The following is a 16,236-nucleotide window of genomic DNA, read 5'->3' as shown; positions in this document are numbered from 1 at the left end:
TATTAACTCATACTGAGAAAATGGTCTTGAAGCCAAGGCTTAAAAGTACAGTATCAAAACTCTGTCTTAGTTCCAGAAGTTTAGCTTGAAATATCAAGAGCCAGTGCCCAAAGGATTGTGTCCATAAAGTTAATGATATAAACCAGTATTTTTCAGACTACAGGCTGCAATCCATTAGTGGATTATGAAATCAACATAGTAGGCTGCAAGGAGATTTTTAAAATTTTTTTTTAGTTTATTTATTTTTTGAGAGAAATAGGGGCAGTGAGCAGGAAAGGGGCAAATAGAGAGGGAGAGCAAGAGGCCCAAGCAGGCTCCGCACTATCAGTGCAGAGCCTGATGTGGGGCTCGAACTCACAGACCGTGAAATCATAACCTGAACCGAAATCAAGGGTTGGACATTTAACCAACTGAGTCACCTAGGTAGCCCAAGATTTTTTTTTTTTTTAATGAGAGACTAGAATAGAATCAAACTCAAGAGTGTATTACATAGACACGGATAATTTTTGGTTGTGGAAATTTTTATTTTGCATGCACGTGCATGCACGTGTGCATATATTGGGCCTCAACGTAAAATATATTTCTTACGATGAATTGTGCCAAGGACTTGAAAGGCACTGCCACAAATAATGAATTTGGGAAAACATTGAGGAAGAGTCTGATTGCCCCACCTCTCAATGGACTAGATAAAGGAGCTCCAGCTGAGAACATGGTTCAGATCAGAGGTGACAAGACTGTGAAAGACTTAAATGCATTGTAGTAGCCTCTTCTTCACTCTCGGCATCACTTTCTACTGTTCGTTAATCAAAGGTCAACCCTGGTCTAGAGGTAGGTGATCCTCCTCCTGAAGGTCACTTGTAGCCTAATGCCGTCACGTGCCCACATCATTCACCTCCGTGATCTCATCATGCAGGCATTTGATGATCTTACCTCCTCACAAAGAGAAGAAGGGTGAGTAAGGACAACAAGATATTTTGAGAAAGAGACCACATTCACACAACTTTTACTGCAGGACACGATTATAACTGTTCCATTTTATTGTTGTTGTTGTTGTTGTTAATCTGTTACTGTGTCTAGCTTACAAATTAAGCCTTCTCATAGGAATGTAGGTATAGGAATAAAACGGTGGAGGGCGTAGGTCAAATCGGATGTTTGTATAGTAGAAGAGTGGGTTTTGATGGTCAGCAGGATGTTATGGAATATTTTCGCTCTGGTGAATGATAGCAGGATGGCCTGGAAGAAAAAGGAACTAACGGCATGATTTTTTTAAATCTCATTAATAGGTGGATCCAAGGGAATAGACAATATTTGCAGCAGAGGCCATAAAAAATAACAAATATGATCTATTCTAGGGTGAAAGACTTAAAAGTTCTTAGGAATGGGCTACACAGGAAGGACAAGAGAAAAGAGTTCAAAGATAAAAGTCGCCTTCTCTTGGGCATTGCAAATAAGTCTACTTGTTAGCATTACTGGGATAATTCATACCGTTAATATCATAAATAGGTGTTTTACACTTCCATCACACCTCAAAGTGTTTTCACAGCCATTAGTCATATGATTTCCACAATCACTTTAAGAGGCAATGAGGAGATATACCACTCTCTCTGTTTTAAAGATGGCGGCACTATATTCCCAAGAGTCTTCTGGTTTCCCAAGCCCACACAGTTAGTAAGGAGACTAATTCACCAGGTCTTCTCACTCTTAGCCCGGGACTCTCTATACGATGGGCTGTACCTCACAGATTGCCATTCTCGAATAATGACCCATCAATGTGTTGATTAAAACTATTCCAAGAATTGAAATGGCCTCATATTTCAAGGAGAAAGCCCATCCGAAAGGCCACTGTGGCTTGGTGTAAGTTTATTTAATAAATATTTTTCTTATTTGGAGGTTTTAATTTTAAGTATGCGGTCTACTCTTTTTGTATGATTATTTGCTCAAAAAAATTTTAGTCAGCAACACACCTCATAAAAATTTAATATGTTTCAGAGCTCTTTTTACTGTTTAAAAAAGCACAAATCAGGCATTCTTGCATTTTGAATGTGGCGCCCCTATAATTGGGCTCTCTCTGAGGAAGGCTCTTCCAAACCTCATAGTGAAATTGCTCTTTTTAAAAGAAAACAACACTCAAACAGAGGGTTGTCTCAGCCTGGTCCTCCACTCACCACGAGTCTGAACATCAACCACTCAGATATGTCATGACTTTTCCAGTCACCTACATATTTCTTTCTTTAATCTTGAAAAGGCCCTGCTCTCAAGTGTGCCACTGGCTTCCAGAGACGTGGAACAGAAGGAAGACTCAGCAACGAAACAGCCCTGGGTTTGGATCGCATCTCTGCTTCTCCTTGGACAGGTAACTGATTAAGTTAACTCATCTCTCTGAACATCACTTTCTCACCTGTACCAAAAAGTGGTGAAGTTTCAAACATCACATGGTTATTCCGTGGGTATTAAGAGAGCAGACTGGAAAACCCTGAGCCCAAATTGGGTCCCCGTGGCATACTCACTACCTGAGAGCCTCTGAAAGACAAGGTTTGCCAAGAGAACAATCCCTGGATTCATTACTTTACTTACTTAGAGGATTAGCACTTGACTTCCTCACCTTACGCTTTTACCAGGCTATTTATACCCGTGGGTCCTTACCTTGTCATAGTCTACAACCAGCTGCTTTGAGCACTGACTTGGTAAATTTATCCAAAGTTGGAAAGCAACAGCCCTGACTTCATTAATTCCTTCCATCAGAAATGTTTACTGAGCACTTACTATGTGCCAGCCATTGTTCTGGGCATTGAAGGCACAGGAATAAAGATGACGGACAAGATTCTTGTCCTATTGGGGCTTGCTCTCTACTGGAGAATACAGACAATAGGTAGATGAGCAAATAAACAAGAAGTGATATCTGATAGAGATTAGTATTACACAGAAGACTAAAATAAGGTGCCCTGCTAGAATGTCGGGGGAAAGTCAAAGAAGGTCTTCCTGAGGAAGTGACATTTAATCTGAGCAGATTAAATATTAGAACATTTATTCTGATTAGAAGGGCCTGCCCATAGGAGAATCAAGGGAAAAGGCAAAGACCCTAAAATGGAAATCAGCTTGAGGTTTTCATGGAATAGAAAGAACATGAGTGTGGCTGGTGTGAGTGAGCACAACTGGGGTCACAGGGTGGGGAGGGGTTGATTGGAGATGAGGGTGAGGAAGGGAGACATTAGATCACATAGTACCTTGTAGGCCAGGAAAGAGGCAGGATGTTGTTTTAAGAGGAATTGAGTCCATTAGGGGATATGAAACAGGGAAGTGTCATGATTTAAAGTTTCTCAAAGTTCATTCAGTCTGCTCTCTGGAGAGTAAGATCAGGAACCGGACAGGTATCTTAAAGTCCAGAAAGGAAAAAAGGGTGGTCAGACTGTGTAGGTCACAGTGGAGATGGAGACAACTGAACACACTTAGAATATATTCTGGAACTTGAGCTGATAAGATCTGGGAGTGAATGCAGTAAACAGAAAACCAACATTATCCCTAGGATGTTGGTTTGGTCAAGTGGGTGAATCGTGGTACTATTCGCTGATACGAGGAGGATGCATAAGGAATGGATGGAGGGAAGGGGAGTGGAAGAAATTTAGTGGTTCTCCTCTGGCTTTATTAAAAGATTGGATCTCAGAGTAGGAGTCAGGACTAGTCTACATATACAGGAGCCTTCATCTTTCCATCCCCAGGGCTCAGTGCAGTGCTATACACAGCCTACGTACCTCAGTAGCTTGAATGCATGTCATACAGAGAAAAGAGCACGACTTTGAAATTCCAGACCTGTTGTTTTATCCACAAGCCTCTTAATTTCTCTACACTTTGATTTCCTGTCCTATATAATTGGAATAAGAAGACTTGCCTATTCCATGGAATGTTGTATCAAAATTAGACATGATGAAAAGATATTTTGAAACGATAAGCCACTGGGCAAACCTAAGTTTTATGGAAAGGATTAGAATCCCATGTTAGAAGGTAAGCTTCCTGAGGATAGGGACTCGGTCTTGTCTTGTTCGTCATCTCCAACCCTTAAAATAGAGGTTCACAATAAATATATGTTGAATGAATGAATAATAGGTTCTTATAGAATATAGGACCAGAGGTCGTGAACATTAAAGATCCCCATAACAATTTGATATAGTTTGCTACACATCATTCTACTCCATAGCCCGGAACCTACCTTAATTCATCTTTGTAAACCCACTAAAGTTCAGTAGGTATACAATGGACACTAATTGAATCTGATTCTCTGCAAACCAGACTGTGAAGGGCCAGCAGCCACCTCGCAAGCACTGTGTCTCACCAGACAGCTGCACCAGTCACTGCCCGTGGACACCTCCTAGTTTGGGGGCCTGAAACCTTACAGTTTCACCTCTCAAACCTGGGTGCTCCTACGAAGCTAAGTGTGCCAAAGACCAAAGGGAACACAGGAAGCCGTGGGATCAGCATGGCACCTCCTATGGAATGCTAATTTCACTGGAAAAGTGGAGTGGGAAAGTGAGGATAAAAATATCCCACCTCTTGGGTCCAACTTGCTCATGAGCATGTACCCAGTACTTGGGGAGAGCTAGTTCTCAAAAGATATGTGTTGCATGAAAGAATGAAGAAATTCATGAATACGTACCAAGACACACGGAGGCTATGAACGGAATTCCTATTTTTTAAAAGATAAACAGAACTCTTAAGAATTTCAGCTTTGAAGTAGACCATGCCCAGCTATGTCCCCCAGATCCCACTGGCTACGGGAGCCTAAACATTCTCTGCACTTTGAGTGGCACTGATGTGTATAAAACGGGATAAGGAAGACTCCAAACGCAGGTGCTACCTGGTGCCTGCAGTCAGCTCACCGTCTCTCCAAACACCATCCCCAGACCCTTAACTTGGCATTTAAGGAATTCGCACTCCGAAATTTAAGCTTTTTAACTCAGCACCTGCATGAGGAGGGAAAAGTGAATCATCTGCCCAGGTCCCACACATCTCTGAGCATCCTTCCTCATCTGAATATGGGAACCTCCTCTTCTGCGTCACAGTGATGTCATAATTATATTGGAGAATTCCTTATGTCTTGGAGATACATACTGGAATACTTAGGGATGAAATGTCATGAAACCTCTATGTCTTGAAAAATAATTAAGCAGGGGAAAAAAGAAAGTAAAAGTAGAAAATTGATCATTACTGCTCACCTAGATGAAGGAAATATGGATTTGTGTTACATTATTTTTAGGCTTTTTTTTTTTTTTGAGTGAGAGGGAAAGAGAAACAACACAAGCAGGAGAAGGGCAGAGAGAGAGAGAATCCCAAGCAGGCCCTGTGCTGTCACCGCAGAGCTCAGCATGGGGCTTGAACTCACAAAACTGAGAGATCGTGACACGAGCTGAAACCAAGAGTTGGACGCTTAACCAACAGAGGCATCCAGGTGCCCCATATTATTTCTAGTTTTATATATATTTAAAAATTTTCATGGTAAAAGTAAAAATAAACCAAAATGTCATGAAAAAGGAATACCTATCTGGGAAGATCATGGAGAGGATTAAATGAGATACTTATGACGGATGGATGGTCTATGCTCAGTAACTATTAATTTTACTAACTCATGAGCTCAGACATAGACACGCACTCTTAGCACCTTCTCTTTTGTGAATGTACAGAGACTTACTTTTGGGCAACACGATCAATAAGATAACAACCCTGTTTCAAAGTCTTGTATGGTGGTTTTGTATCTAAGATCTCTTGGGCACAAAGACCGATGACTTTGATGATGATGGGCCAGTGAGTGTTTTCTATTGACCATCTCTTTCTGGAAGGAGGGATGAGGCAGAGACAAGAGCCGCACCTCTGACGTGAGAGAAAAGTGGGCACACTTTTACCCACACTTTTACCCAAATAAAAGCATGAACTTGGGCAACTGACTGGTGCAGTGGAGCCTCGGGTTTCTGAGCTGCATGACGGATCATAGTGCTGTCAATGACAATGCCCTGAGGGTTAAGCAAGAGCTTGTGTGCAAAGGGGCTAAGACATACAGCACATGGTAGGTGCAAGCGGTACTAACGGCCTCCTGCCAACCCCCTGCCCAGGAGACACAAAGAATGAGCAAAGGGCTTTTTGGAAGTGGCTTACTGAAGAGTTTGGATGTAGGTAGTGGGTGATTATTGTACATATTGACCTTCAGTTAGCATCGAGTATTCCATTTTGTTTTTTATTGGTTTTCTTTTAATTAATGTATATTATTTAAAATCTTCCCTAAATAATACCATTTGGGGGGAAAATGGGAAATGATAAGGAGAGCTATTATTTCAACAAACAAGCTACTACTTTTTGAGTTCATTTATTTATTTTGAGAGAGAGAGCACATACATGCAAGCAGGAGAGGGACAGAGAGAGAAAGAGAGAGAGAGAGAGAGAGAGAGAGAGAGAGAGAGGGAGAGAATCCCAAGCAGGATCCACGCGGTCAGCACGGAGCCCGTCAGCCATGAGACGTGACGTGAGCCGAAACCAAGAGTCAGAGACTTAACTGACCAAGGCACCCAGGTGCCCCAACAAACAAGTTGCTTTTAGAATGCATCTCGGAAGCAGGATTCATTCAAGCCAAAACTGACATCTAGTTGGCAGGCAGGACAGGTCTTAAGGTCCTCATTGTACATCCAGGAAACGGAGTTATCAACTGGCCAGAAAGTGGGAGAGTCAGACCAAGCCCTACACAGTGAGTGAGGATGGAGGGCAGGGGCTGTTCTCACGTGAACAAATGTGCTTCTTCCGGAGACAGGAAGGACAGGACAAAAGTGAGTGCATCTCCTTTCTATTGCTCTAGCCTGGAAGAGGCAAAGCTGTGACAAACAGAACATTCCAATGACACAGATGCGAGCAAGGATGACATTTCAAGTGCACAGAGCACCTGATTAATCAGGACAGGAGATCAAGTATCAACGGTCGTCTAAAGGCCCAGAGCAGAGCGCTCAGGCCTCCCTGGGATTTGTGAAAGCTCTGAGACAGACCTACAATGAATAAGACCCAGGAGGATGGTCCCGGAGCACTGAGATGCTGCTTCTCAGAGAGGCGGGGCAGAGCGGACTTTTTATTGCTGGCCTGTGGGGTAGGCGATGCCCACGTATGAACACTCAAGTCACATTCCGGGTCCGCTTTCTGTGGAGGAAGAAGGCTCTTGACAGGTGCTGAGAACCCCAAAGGCGGGACTTCCTCTAGAACTGTCAGGAAGAGTAGACAAGGACCCGAAGAAATGTCCTTGTCCCAGAACCCAGAGGTGAACCCAGGTAAAGAGCACACAACCTCCTGCCCCACATCTGAGCCTCACAGAGGCACCGACTCACGCATTCACTCACTTATGCCGGCAGCAAGTGTCCACTGAGCATTCCAGAAACCATGCTAGGCCCCGGAGGATCCAAATATTGCAGCTAATCCCGATTCAATCATTTGTTCGTTCATTCATTCATTCACTCACTCACTCACTCAGCAGACGTGAATGAGCACTGCCTGAGACATACCAAATTCTAGAGTCGCAGCACTGAGCAAGACAGACCTCATCCCTGACCGCACTGATAGTCCCCTGGTTGGAGGGCATTCTGGGGGTCAGGTGGCCTCAGTAGAAAGCCCTTGGACGGGTAATTTGGCCTCTCCAAGTCTCAGTTTCTTCAACGATAAAATGGGTATCACCTCCCCTCCCCCACGGGACTTGCTATGAGGTTCGGAAGCCAAAGATGTGAAAGCTCCCTCCCACACTCACAGGTTGGTGAGCGTTCTCGGGAGAGAGGGGCTATTTACCTACAGACAAAGAAGGCACCAAAAAGCTGTATCGAGTTACTGGCTCATAAATGGGGGAACAGGGAATTTCATAAAGAGGCCACTGTGAATGCAGTGACTTATTGAGTGTAGGAGTCTGTCGGGGCAGGGCAGAAATCATTTCCACTTACATTTGAAGAGCATTTTGTGGTTTACAAAGGCGTTTTTGTAATGCCTAGAACGCCTCGACAAGGGGGAGTCTTGCTCAGGTGCGACTGTCCGGTGGCAGAAGCCATGTACTGGTGTGCCCACCCTGGAGGCGAGACATTTAACTCTGATATTCCATCAAGACCTTCATACTTGACAAAAGTTGAGAATAACTGAATCCAGACTATGGGGAAGGAAAAAAGAACCACATGCCGATCTCTACGCACAAGATATAAACTGGTGCGTACCTTACAGATGCAGTCCACGACGTCCCAGACTTTCTCAGACGCCAGCATGTGCCATCTGTTAATACTTCCTGCAGGTAGCAATTTTCAGCAACTGAAATAAGGAGAAGGGACGTCACAAGGGAGAAATTCATTAACATCTGCTGGGGTGGGCAGACGTTCTTGAGCAAAGCCTTGTTGGAGGTGCCGACACTCAGCCCCCTAATCCAAGATGAGACGCCCTGCAGGACAGGGTGGGGTTGGCGTTCGCATTGTTGCTCTGAGGGGACCCTGTCCAGTGCCTGTACCTCTCTGGCCACCTCGATACCACATTAGTGTCTGGCCCTCGCCTCGCCCTATCATGATCGGTTTAACCCAACCTGCGCGGGAACAGACCTTTCCTCCCTCTGGGACTAGAATGCTTAATTGACAAGAATTCCCAGTCTCCTGGGGCACCTGGGTGGCTCAGCTCAGTCGGTTGAGTGTCTGACTTCAGCTCAGGTCACAATCTCATGGTTTGTGGGTCTGAGCTCCGCACCGGTCTCTGTGCTGACAGCTCGGAGCCTGGAGCCTGCTTCGGATTCCGTGTCTCCCTCTCTCTCTGCCCCTCCCCTGCTCACGCTCTGTCTCTCTCTCTCCCAAAAATAAATAAATACTAAAAGACTAAAAAGAAAAGAATTCCCCGTCTCCTTATCTGCAATTGCTTAGTTTTTCTCAGCTGTATTTTTATGGTTCTCACTATTGCTTTCCTAATGGTGACAGCACAGCTCCTTGTAATACCAAATCTTGGAGACGCCCGTCATCTACCTCTAGACACGTTATGAAGGTGCCCACTGCACGTGTCTGTAACTGAGGGTGACGTCGATCTACTTGTCCCTGTAGTGTAGCAATGGGAAACATGATGTGAATAGCCCTAGCCCTTATATTTTAGCACTAGCAGAAAGTTCTGCCTCACTGTGCATACATCAACAACTCTGTGTTATTTCCTGTACTGCAAAAGGAAAAAAAAGGAAAGAAAGAAAGAAAGAAAGAAAGAAAGAAAGAAAGAAAGAAAGAAAGAAAGAAAAAAAAAAGAAAGAAAGAAAGAAAGAGAAAAGAAAAGAAAAGAAAAGAAAAGAAAAGAAAAGAAAAGAAAAGAAAAGAAAAGAAAAGAAAAGAAAAAAAAAAACGGAGGCATGCTCTCTGCGGTATCCTCTGGCTTTCTTGCTGACCATTTTCGGTGCGTTCACGTGTAGACTACTCCTCCACAGCCAGTATCACATTTAAGCCTCAAGGCCACACTGTCATGGGCACAACATAGAAAGCCACATCAGTTTAAAAAAAAAAAAAAAAAAAAAGGAGCAGAATTGGGTGGTCTTGTCGTTCCATCTCATCCGATTCCAAACTTTCTGAGAGCCCCAAGTCAATCACTTAGCATCTTTTTGGTAAGCTGTCGTAGAAACTCTCTGACCCTCAGTCTCTTTGTCTATATGTAAGCTAGATGCTCAGGTCATTTCCTCCTGGCACGCTCTTTCCGCTGTGACTCTGGCCACAACTGGTGCAGAAATCAGCTCCTGTGCCAGACTTTCCACGAGAAATCGGTCACCGTCTCTGCTGTAGCCATGTCTCCCAGGCCCCGGTATCATGCGTCTCCACTCTCTGCCCCTTGCTCACTTGTGCCCTCTCTCAAAAAACAAAAAACAAAACAAAAGAAAATTTCCAAACAGTTCCTTCTAGAAGGGAGAGTGGAGGATACAAGTGTCTCCTCCTCCACGAGAAGACTAGGAACAGCAAGAACATGTCCCCTCCCACCCCAGGTTCTGAGGAGGACCCTGTGGAGGCGTGGGTGTGAACATTCTCCCCAGAAGGCAGAGACCCATCAAACACAATGCTTTAGAGGGTGGTGGCAGGCAGTGTGACACTGGAGGCCAGGGGGCGAGTCCAGGGTTTTTCACACATTTCAACCACAAGGACACTGAGAAACACATTTCGTTTGGGTTTGGGTTTGGGTTGGTTTGGTTTTTCTTTTAAAGAGAGAGAGGGAGAGTGCACACGCATGAGTGGGGGACGGCCGGAGACAGAGAGAGAGACGATCTCAAGCAGGCTCTATGCTCAGCATGGAGCCCTATGGGGGGCGGGGGGGGGGGGGCTCTGTGCCATGACCCTGGGATCACGACCTGAGCTGAAATCAAGATTTGGACACTCAAGAGGCACCTGGGTGACTCAGTCGATTAAGCTTCTGACTTGGGCTCAGGTCACGATCTCATGCACGATTCGTGAGTTCGAGCCCCATGTCAAACTCTGGGCTGACAGCTCAGAGCCTGGAGCCTGCTTCCGATTCTGTGTCTCCCTCTGTCTCTGCCCCTCCCCTGCTCATGTTTTGTCTCTAGCTCTCTCTCAAAAATAAATAAACATTAAAAAACTTAAAAAAAAAAAAAAAGATTTGGACACTCGGCCAACTGACCCACCCAGGCGCCCCAGTAAGAAATATATTTGATGTCTAGACCTATTATACAAACACACACACACACACACACACACACACACACACACACACACACACACACACCTGAAACCAAGGTCTCACAAAGCAATATCCACCATATTATGTATAGTCTACTCTAAGCGTTTACCCTGTTCCCTCCCATCACATCTTCAGATGCTAGTGGTACCCATAAAATTCCTTTCAAAGCCCACCAATGAGTCAGGTTACTTACAAGAACCATGATGTAGTCCAGCTCTCATTCTGCAAAGAAGAAGAAACCAAGGCCCACTCCTTTTTTTAAATATTTACTGCCAGTCTACTCACTCCCAGCGTGAACTTAGGGACTAACAAATAACACATGGTGCCCTTGAGGATTTCACAGTCCAGCAAAGGGGTGTGAGTGGATAGGCAGTTCGGGGCAATGACTAGCCCAGGTTCACACCATTCCAGGGCAAAGACTAGAATTAATACAACACACAGTTATAGTTGTTGTTGTTGTTGTTGTTGTTGTTGATTTCTGGCCTATAGTTTTTAAAAATAGCAAACCTTTTAATTGTATTTTTAAGTATTTCCATCTGCAACCACAGTTGATTTAAAGACAAAAACAACTTTCTTATAAATGCTCATGACTTTTGCTCTGTGTGTATAAATCTGCTAGAGCCTGAAGTCCAAACAAAGCAGCATAAGAGGAAGCATTGGACTTTAGGAGCCAAAGAATACAAGTTCCTACTTTCTTACAGCATTTTATCACTTCAAATACTCTTCCATTAACATTGCTTACTTTATTTCAATCTTCCCAACGACCCCATGGTGTTGGTACTCCCATTTCTGAGTTAGCAGCGGAGGCGGGGGACAGGGGATCCCAAGCAGGCTCCGTATGGACAGCACAGAGACCAACACGGGGCTCAAACTCACGAACTGTGAGATCATGACTTGAGCCGAAGTCAGCCGCCTAACTGACTGAGCCACCCAGGCGCCCCTGCAGTCCCTTATAAATTTGGAAATTTTCAAGTCATTATAAATATCATATATATATTTCAGTATATCATAAATGGTCCTCATAAACTTTTCAGTAGCATCCCTTTCCTGGAATGGACTTCTCTTCCCCAGTAAATGCCAGAAAACTGCCGTAAGGCCACCCCCGGTTCAAGTCTCCATGCAAGAGCCCCAAGACATAAGCCAAACGTTCCTTGTCTTTGCACCCCTCCTCCCAACGTGGCACTGACTCATATTCTCCACTCCCAGAGCGGGTTTCCTTCTCCAAACTGTTTATTTATTTTCAGAAATTCTCACAAGGCTAATGACAAAAAACTGACATTTGTCTAAAAGAGCTCAGACTGGGAGAAAATGCAAAGCCCCTGAAGGGACAGTTTATGAACCTGAGAGAGGGGATTTGAAACCCCAGTTGCAAGTCAGAGCAAGAGGTCACTGTGAGAACCAGACAGGAGACAAGTTCAACTGCGGTTGATCTATGCAAGGCCTAGATCCTTGCAGAATAAATATAAATAAATAGAATATATACTTCCATTTGTTGGACTTACAAAAGAGTTCTCTTGTTAAATTCCCTGTCATTCACACACACACACACACACACACACACACACACACACACACACGGACACATAAAACAGAAAAAATAGAATTTGAGATCCACTTCATCAAGAATAGTTTATCAGTTTATAAAGTAATTTATAAAGGATGTCTCAGGCCAATTGACCTGAAGGTTCCCTTCCACGTAGGAGGTAATTCCAAATTTATTATTAAAATATTAAATGCAAGATTATAATCACTGTTTAAAGGCCATTTTCAGCATGGGAAAAAAGCTGAAAGGGCAGGTAAAAGTCAAATCAGAAAATATTTTATGTGGCACAGGGAGGAAATTATGCTGTAGGGAAGAAAAAAAAAAAGCAGCCACTGAATAATTGTAAGCAACAGTAGTTGTGTGGCCCTATTTGCATTACGAAAGACAATCCTGGACGCAGAGGGAGATTCAGTTGGAAGAAAGCAAGACTGGGAGCAGGTTGGCCAGCTGGGTGGCTGGTGTGATATTCCACCAATAAATGATGACTGTCCAGAGGAGGTGAGAGGAGACAGTTCTCCCTGGGCCTCTTATGTCTCTGCACATCCTATGAGTGAGGCACCGACTGCCCTCCGTGCCAGACTGTCTCTTCAAGGACCTTCGCATATCCAACAGCCTTGGAAGAGATCGGCTCCCTCAAGAACAAAGGGTAGGTTTGCTTACAGCAAGAAGACAGAGGTGGTGTCTCCCCACTCCCTCCTGGAACAAGAGAAGGCATGGCCACTGCCCATTATAAAAGATTTGGGTTCCCTAAGCAGAGAGTTCTCCTGCAGTGCAGCTCACCATGTGCCTGTGTCTTCTGGCTGTCGCTGAATTGTCCTGTGGGTTCAGGGAAGCAGCACAACAACGCTGATGCTCTGAGTCATGCCATTGCTGTGAACAATACACTGTCTTTTGTCTTTGACCCACGAGTCTGTGTCTTTTACGAGCATCCGTGAAACTGGCAGGCTTAGCTGTTCACTTACAATTAGGGATCGATCTCCGGGGCCTTCACGGTCCCTGATACTGGAATATAATTGTTACAGCAGGAATGAAGACAAGAGAATGGATACGAAAGAAATCTCAGCGGTTTTGGCAGCAAGAAAAGAACAAATTTCTGATTCAAAATAAATGCGTTCTCCCTTTTCAAGATCCTCCCTCCTTTCCAAGGACATGTCTGTGAATCTATTCAATTCTTAGTCCTTTGTGGCGCTGGAAGAGGTATGAATCAGGGGAAAGCTGAGAGGTACAGACAATTATGGTATTGATTTAAATCAAAAACAGCCCAGAGTAGATCACAAAACAACAGAAGAGAAGGAGAATACAAGATCCTTGGGTTTGGGGATACTGGCAGGCTGGGTTCAAAGAATGTTAGAGCTTTTCTGGAAAAAACAAGAAAGGAGGTACTCTGGTATAGTTAAGATAGATAGATAGATAGATAGATAGATAGATAAGGACAAAAATGAGAAGGACAGACATCAAGCTTTGCTGTGTAAAATGAATGTGACCTCTTTAGTTCTTTATCGGACTCAGCAAAGGCTAAAGTTGTTTTAGGTGTTTGTTTTTTGTTGCCAGACCCCTGGGCCTTTTTCTTTTTCTATGAATCTAAGCCAAGGCTGACTTCACAGCAAGAACCAGCAGGTCAGGATCTATGTGGGTTGTAGGTATGACACTTTACGAGACGGTGATTTATTAGATGTGCCAGTTATGAAAAAAAAAAAAAAAGAGGCATCTGTGATATCACTTGGTTTCTGACTTAAATGTCTAGTTTTATGGGGTGCCATTTATCACACCAGGTAATACAGGTGGAGGAGCAGGTTTGGGTGACGGTTTTAGGGTTTGATCTTGAGCGTGTTGAGCTGGGAGTGCCTGGTGGACGTGCCCATGGAGTGGCCTGGGCTGGAGTCGGTGGCACCTGCCTTACCACTGGGTAGAGACCAACGCCAAGGGCGGATCCCTGGGGCTCTCCACAGAGACTGAGACTGAGACGGGCTAGGGAGGGAGGAGAAAACTTGTGGAAATGGTGTCACAAAAGTCAAAGGAAGATCGTGTGTCAGGAAAGACGGTTCAATGCCGCGATGCTCTGTGGGAAGACAGGCACTGGGGTTGTCCCGCTGCTCTCCAGCCAGAGTAAAACACGAAACTACAAATAGCAATAAGAGATAGACTATAAAAGACTTTCTTAAAAGTAACCCTATTTTTACTATACTATGTGAAATAAGTCGGTCAGACAAAGACAGATATCGTTATGATTTCACTCACGGGGGGAATCTGAGAAACTCAGCAGGTGAACAGAGGGGAAGGGAAGGAAAAATAAGATAAGCACAGAGAGGGAGACAAACCAGAAGAGACTCTTAAATACGGAGAACAAGCTAAGGGTTGCTGGAGGGGAGGTGGGTGGGGGATGGGCTAAGTGGGGGATGGGCTAAGTGGGGGATGGGCCTTAAGGAGGGCGCTAGTTGGGATGAGCGCTGGGTGTTGTTATGCAAGTGATGACTCGCTAAATTCCACTCCCGAAACCATTACTACACCGTGTGTTCACTCCCTTGGGTTTAAATTTTAAAAACAATTAATAATAAATTTAAAAATAAATAAAAGTAGCCCTGTTCTGAAGCAAGGCCTGTAGCCCTGCAGGCCACACCAGGAAGTGAAACACACACGGCAGCAAGTGGGAAGGGAAGCGAGGCCTGCAGCGCTCTGGGCCAGAAGCCAGCAGGGGCAGCCAGAGGTCGACAACCCACACGACAAGAGGACCTGCGGCGTGACGGGGGCCGGCGTCAGGCTCAATGCGTGAACCCGGGGCTGAGAGGAACCTTCCACCCGTGCAAGGAGGCCCAGAGAGCTGTGACCGCGGCTCGTGGGCCGCGAGCGAGGGCAGCCGAGGCCAGCTGGGCCCACTGCAGCCGTAGCGCCCCCTCCTCTCCACCAGGCCCTGACCCCCACGGCCTCCCGGGCCTCTCCGCTCTGTCCTCTCAGCCCAAGTTGACCAGCAGGCCTCGCCACCCCCACACGGCGTCCTGGAAACCCTCCGGGCAGTAGGTGGGGGAAACCAGAGCTCACCTGGCGGGCTTCCCTGCTCGCAGGGCCCCCTGCCCCGCACTGCCTGATGGGGAGCGTGGGGAACTGAGTTCTTACGCTCCTTCCGGTTTTTCGCGTTCTCAGACGGGAGGGTAAACCTGGCTCCCGGTAACGCCGGAAACGGTTCCTATCCCTTTAAATGCCGTGTGTCTGAAGGCTAGCACTTCCGGCCCCGCCTCTTCCCCACACCCCAGCCGCCGCTCCAGCACCCTCCTCCAAATGCCTGATAGCCGATCAGACCCAACACCTGCAAGGCAAGAGTCTGATTTATGGCCCCCCAGCCCCCCGCACCTGTTCCCCTCCTCCACCCCCAGGATGCACGTGTTCTCACTGTGCAAGGACTTCCCGGTCCTTCCCATCCCTCCCCAGCCATTCCCTATTCGTGCACACGTGCAGGCACGCGTGCACACTCACGCCAAAGTGATGAACGACTTCCTCCCATCGCTCACCAAAAGAAGCATGCATCCGTCCTCCTCCGTCTCCGGAACCTTCTTGCAGGCCTGCACCACCCACATCTCTTGCCTCCAGGGCCACTCTGGCCTCCACATCCATCTCTCCCATTAAGTCCGCACCCTTTCCACGCTATGTTCTACATAACGGATGAAATCATGTTTTCAAAGTAGTCACCTAGCCGTGTTACTTCTCGGCCTAGGATTTCACCCAGGGTGGCCCTTATTTCCCACCTCCCACCCTTCCCCCTAAACACCATCTGCACGAGCTTCCATTCTATTCTCTGAACCGGCCAACCTCGCTTGTGCCCCAGGACCTTCACACGTGCTGTTCCCTCCATCTGGGATCCATTCTCCCAGTGGTCAGAGATCTGGCCGCCCCACCTTCCAGTCTGTTGACTGGAAGGCCTCAGGGAGGCCTTCGTTGTCCAGTCCATCTGATGAAGGCCCCGTCCTCATCTGCTCCACATCGCAGCCCCCGTTGGTTTCCTCGACAGC

At 45.8% G+C, this 16,236-nt stretch overlaps 1 long non-coding RNA gene across 1 annotated transcript; it reads right to left on the bottom strand.

Moving 5' to 3' along the window:
• Positions 1 to 1,022: 1,022 nt before the first annotated feature.
• On the bottom strand, positions 1,023 to 5,046 carry LOC123583641. The gene is made up of 2 exons (XR_006704982.1): positions 4,956 to 5,046; positions 1,023 to 1,233 (listed from the first exon to the last, which is right to left on the bottom strand). It is a non-coding gene; the product is annotated as an uncharacterized LOC123583641 (long non-coding RNA).
• Between the last annotated feature and the right edge of the window lie 11,190 nt (positions 5,047 to 16,236).

The sequence above is a fragment of the Leopardus geoffroyi genome, chromosome B1, assembly GCF_018350155.1.
Source record: "Leopardus geoffroyi isolate Oge1 chromosome B1, O.geoffroyi_Oge1_pat1.0, whole genome shotgun sequence".
Lineage (NCBI taxonomy): Eukaryota > Metazoa > Chordata > Mammalia > Carnivora > Felidae > Leopardus > Leopardus geoffroyi.
Note: the sequence above shows the minus strand (reverse complement) of the source record. Positions and strands in the feature narration are given on the sequence as shown.